This window comes from Lagenorhynchus albirostris, chromosome 2 (genome assembly GCF_949774975.1).
Source record: "Lagenorhynchus albirostris chromosome 2, mLagAlb1.1, whole genome shotgun sequence".
NCBI classification, from domain to species: Eukaryota; Metazoa; Chordata; class Mammalia; order Artiodactyla; family Delphinidae; genus Lagenorhynchus; species Lagenorhynchus albirostris.
This window is the reverse complement of record NC_083096.1, coordinates 50,769,310-50,775,309: the sequence shown is the minus strand read 5'-3', so window position 1 is coordinate 50,775,309 and position 6,000 is coordinate 50,769,310.

Here is a 6,000-nt window from a genome sequence, read left to right as displayed (position 1 = left end):
AGCATTTCTGTGGCTATTTGAATTCCAACCATGTCAAAATCAGGCTCTATTTCTAAGCATTCACTCTTCTTTGCTGCTGCGATCAAAGTCCCGTAAAAAGAAAATGCCATGCTTGGGACAGATGAGGAAAGAGAGGCTCAGACAAGTCAAGTAGCTTTGTCTCAAGCCACAGCTATTCTGTTTGTAAGAAGCCAGGTTGGGGTTTGAATAATACAATGAAAATACAACACAGGCGAGGCTGTTGGGCTCCAGAGTCCCTGTCCAGCCCCTGCACCCTGTAGCTTCGAAGGGAACAAAAGCCTGACGCATTTCCGGGGCTCCCACCTCCTCCACCTTAATCCACTCTCCCCATTGCAGCAGAGTTGCCGGCTAAAAGGCAAATCTGACCACATCACTCCCTGCTCAACTCTGTCAGCAGCTCTCCTCTGGTGTCAGGGCAAACGCCAAGACCTTGTCTTGGCTTTAGGGGCCTTGCCGACCTTGCCCCTTTTGCTCCAACCTCAATGCCGTTCTAATTTCTAGCTGCACTGATCCTTAGAGAGTCCCTTAACCCACTACCTCTCAGACTTGATGTGCAAATGAATTTCCTGGGGACTTTGATAAAAACTCAGATTCTGATTCCCTAGACCTGGGGTGGGGCTCTAGATTCTAGAGTTCTAACAAGCTCCCAGATAATGCCAATTCTGCTGGTCCATAGACCACAGGTGAGTGACAAAGTGCTAAACACGTCACATTCCCGTCACCTTTGACCTCCGCACAAACTCTTCCTTCAGTCTGAAACGTTTGCCCCTTCCTGCCCTCCTCCTCCTGCCCTGTCACTTTTACCCACGTGGCTGCCAATTCTACTCCTCCAGACCTCAGATTAGATGCCATTGCCTCCAGGGAGCCTTCCTGTCCCCTTTGAGACTGGTTAGGGCATGCCTCATCGGTTAGAGCTACAAACAGAAAATCAAAATGGGAGAAATGATATAATATCTGGGGTTGGTTTTTAAAATACTCAAGAAAAATTTGGGATCAGGAGACAGATGAAATAAGAATGGCAGCTTATTGATAACTGTTGAAGCTGGATGATAGATGCTACATGAGAGTTCATTGTGCTCACAACATTTGTATATGTTTGGAAGTTTCCAAAAGAAAAAGGTTGAAAAACCAAAGCCTGGGTTAGGATCCTCTCCCATGTGCCTCTTCCTGTCCCGGGCCTAGGCATCAACACAGCCAATGAACCACTTCCCCACTCCATTTCCTACCCCCATCTGCTCGGACCCAGTGCTGCTTTAACGCTCTGATGTCGCATGGTGGCCATGAGCAATGGGGGACGGGAGAAGAGAGCATCATCTCGGTTTTCTGACTTGGAGAATGGAGTGAACGGTGATGCCCTTCAAAGGCATGAGAAATACAGTGGGAAGAGCAAGCCTGAAGGAAACATGGTGAGTTCACACATGGAAACTGTTCACTAGAGGATCCCCCTTAAAGTGTGAGAGATAAGCTTATGAAACCAAAAGAGGAGGTCACCCAGTTCCCCCAACAGGGAACGGGATTCCAGGACTCATTACCCTAAGAGGCAGGATCACAAAAGGCAGGTGGGTCCGAGAGTTAGGAGAGACAGAGCGTAGGGGAACTAGGATGCATCACTGCAAGTTCAAAACTTCTGAGGTTAACAACAAGAAAGACGACGGAGTTCTCTGACGGCACGTCTTTGACCCAGAGTGGCAAAACTTACGCACGTATGATCTCAGGTGCAGAAGTTGGCTGACTTCCACTAAACCATAAAATCTGGGGACAGACCCAACATCTTGTTCATTTCTGTACAACCAGCCCTAGAATAATGTCTAACTCAAAGCAGGTGCTGAGCCAATGTTTGAAAAATCAATGAATGAAATGAATGTGCTTGGAATGGTGTTGATTTTTGCTCTGCCCCCAAGCTGGAATGATTAATCTAGCTCACTCACACTCTATGTTATTATTATCTTGGTTACTGTGTTTATACAGCATTTTATAACTCCCTTCTCCTCCCAAACTTCAGGGAAATTGAAGCTTCGGTAATGAGGTAAATTTCCACTTGATTGTTTTCTGTGGGAAGTCAACCTTAGCTAACATCTGGTGGCCTCTATGATGTCCTCATTGCTGAAGGGATTTTGTGTTTTCCTTTGGCCTGCTAGATCCAGACCTTAGAGAAAAAGACCCCCCTGTCTTTCCATTAAGAGGAAGTTTAGTCTCATCTAGACTCTGTCTGGTTAGGGCCTGATTTTAGGTGGGCAGAGCAGACTTTAGCAAAATAAGCAGAGAGGAGAGGGGCTTCCGATGTTGGGATTAGGCTTTTTTCAAAGTGAGGGGAGACCCTGGGGCTAGGAGGAGGAGAGGGCATTAGGGTAAACTTCACCGTGGAGACCTCAACTGTCTGTGACCTATCAGACATGGGCATGAGTCTGCCTGGCCAGCTGCGCCGTACTCCATTCCCGCTCCCTCCCAAGTCTCTTGGTTCCGCTTGTTCCCTTTCTTCTCTGGACTTTGCTGCTTCTCTAGCCCCCAGCCATGTTCCTTCCTCTCCACATCCAGGTCTATGGACTTCATATGTGTGAGCAGTGACACACTGATGCTCTCTCAACAATGCTCATTCATTCAGCAAATATTTATGGAGCTCCCAGTATGTATCAAGCACTGTTCTAGTCATTGGGAATATAGCAGTAAACAAGGTAGGAAAAATTCCTGACCACATGTGGTTTATAACTCAGTGAGGGAATGCTATAATATTGCTAAACAAATGAGCACGCCCAGCACTTTCTGAAACAGTATGCACAGAGAGGGGTATCCCTAAGAGAGGTTTGCTCTGACACCCCTCTCACTATCCAGAAACAGCGTCCATTCAGACACAGGCAAAACTTATCTCTGCTGTTAAAAGCCAGGATAGTGGTTACCTTCGAGAAAGACAAACAAGACAGCAATTGGGAGAAGGTAGGTGGGGCTCCTGGGATGCTGGAAATGTTCTATTTCTTGACCTAGGTGGTTGTTACATGGGTGTGTTCATTCTGTGATAATTTATCTGTTAGCTTCTGATTTTTAAACTTTTCTGTAAACACATTTCACTTCAATAAAAAAAAAAACTGTTTCAGTGATTAGACTATATTCCCCAAAAGACAAGTGATGTAGGTATAACTTACACAGTCAGATACAGTCACAGGCCCAGGGGTGTGGTAGGTGAAGGCTTCCGGCTGTCCCGTAAGCCCCATTGGACACACTGCCAGGGGCCCACGGTGACACCTCTCTCAGGGTGTCTCACTGCATAGAGGAGCACTAGACAGCACCCTGTCTCACTCTGCCCTCCAGAATGGTCCTCAGTCAATCAAAGGCCCGGCTTGTTGTGCAGAGCAGTCAGCACTGTGATCTGGGAGGAGAGGCTGGTCCCTCCCCAGACCCCAATCTCCCAATATTTACCAAAGGGGCTTGTGAGAAAGACCAGGAGTGGGAAAGGGGCTTTTCAGATCTTTGAGGCCGGGTGAGCCAACTACATAGAACCCCCCCAGGCTGTGCAAGATTTCAGAGGAGACAGCTCCCCTCTCCCTTCTTCCCACTCACACCACAAAAAACATCCTTTGCCCCCAGGCCAATGTCAGTTTTCTCTCTGAGGTGATCACTGGCTAAGTTCAGATACTTCACAGGGCCTCCATTCTCCTGCAAAGACAGGTCAACAAGATAACCCAACCTTAAAAATGGACAAAAGATTTAGACAGGCTCCTCACAAAAGAGGATATACAAATGGCCAAGAAACATGTGAAAAGATGCTCAATATCATTAGTTATCAGGGAAATGAGAATTAAAAGCACAATGAGATACGACTATACTTCCACTTGGAATGGCTACAATGAAAAGACCTGACGACACCAAGTGTCCGGTTGCAGGGCAAACGTCTACCTTGCTGGTGGGACTGTAAATTGGTCCCCCTCTTGGAAAACTCTTGGGCAGTTTCTACTAGTGCTAAACATACCCAGTAATTCTATTCCTGGGTGTGCACCCAACAGAAATGAGTGCTTGTGGCTACCCAAAACATACAGAAACACCCAATAATATTCAGAGCAGCTTTATTCCTAACAGCCACAAAACTGGATCCAACCCAAATGTTCATCAGAGGAGAGTGAATATTGAGGCATTGTCATACACTGCAACACTACTCAGCAATACAAAAAAGACAGACACTCTGCCGCGCACATCAACCTGGATGGACTTCACGTGATGTTGAGTGAAGAGAAGGCAGACACAAGATTACATACAGTATGACTCCATATAAATGCAGCTCTGAAACAGGCAACACTAATCTACCGTGGTAGAAGTCAGGATAGCAATTCCCCTGCTGGATTGTGGGATATTTAATGGGAGGAGGTGCTGGGAAGGTTCTATATCTTGATCTGGGTGGTAGTTACATGGGTGTGTATATAGATAAAAGTTCATCTACTTTTACACATGTTGCACTTAAGATGGCATGTAGGGAATTCCCTGGGGGTCCAATGGTTAGGAATCCATGCTTCCATTGCAGGGGGCCGGGGTTTGATCCCTGGTCAGGGAACTAAGATCCCGCAAGCTCCATGGCATGGCCAAAAAGAAAAAAAAAAAAAAAGATGGCATGTAAGCTCTACTTCGATAAAAATTTAAAAGAAAGAAAGAAGAAACAAAAAAAAGGAAGAGACAAATGAAAAATCAACAACAAAACTTGGCCCTCTCGTAGGCAAAATGGTACAGTCATTCTGGAAAACAGGCAATTTCTTAAAAAGTTAAACCTTTGGGCTTCCCTGGTGGCACAGTGGTTGAGAGTCCACCTGCCGATGCAGGGGACGCAGGTTCGTGCCCCGGTCCGGGAAGATCCCACATGCCGCAGAGTGGCTGGGCCCGTGAGCCATGGCCGCTGAGCCTGCGCGTCCAGAGCCTGTGCTCCGCAGCGGGAGAGACCACAGCAGTGAGAGGCCCGCGTACCACAAAAAAAAAAAAGTTAAACCTTCATCTCCATGGGAGCCAACAATCCACTTTTCGGCATTTATCCTAAAGAAATGAAAATGTATTTCACACAAAAACCTGTATATGAATGTTTATACCAGCATCATTGATGATGGCCCCAAACTGGAAATAACCTGATGTCTTTCAACAGTGAGTGGATAAACTGTTACATGTATACACGGAAAACTACTGGGCAGTGAAAAGGAATAGACTATGACATTTGCATCAGCGTGGTTGGATCTCAGAGGCATTGTGCTGAGTAAAAACCCAATCTCCAGAAGGTACCTACTACATGATTCCATTTCTGTGACATTCTGGACAAGACAAAAATATAGGAACAGAGAACAGAGTAGTAGTTGCCAGAGTCTAGAGATGGGAGAAAATGTCTGAATACAAAAGGGGCATCACTAGAGAAACCTTTGGGGTGTTGGAATTGTTCTATATCCTGAGGTCACAAGAATCTATAGACGTGTAAAAATGCATACATTATACACCAAAAAAAAGTGACTGTCACTGTATGCAAATAAAAAACAATTTAGTAAAAGCAAAAAACAACAAGGGAGTTTCCTGGTGGCCTACTAGTTAGAATTCCGGGCTTTCACTGCCATGGCCTGGGTTCAATCCCTGGTCGGGGAACTGAGATGCCACAAGCCACGAGGCATGGCCAAAATATAAATAAATAATAAATAAATAATAAAAATAATAAGATAAAATTATACATAAAAACAAAGATCCACAATAAAACCCTATCCTCTCTTCACCGACCCTGACCTTCACTCTAAGCCCAAGCAGGAAGGGCAGATGGCAGAGACCTCAGGACTAGGACTGGGCCTGGCTCAGAGCAGATATTCATGATCTTAATTTCCTATCCAACCGCTCACATGGCTTTAGAATCATCGCTGTCCTGTGAAACGCCATTAGCTCACCGTCCATCTCCGCGTGTTTGCTTTTTAATCCTTAGACCTCACCACTCAGAAACAGCTGAGCTACCCACATGACTCTCCAAGGGAGAATTTG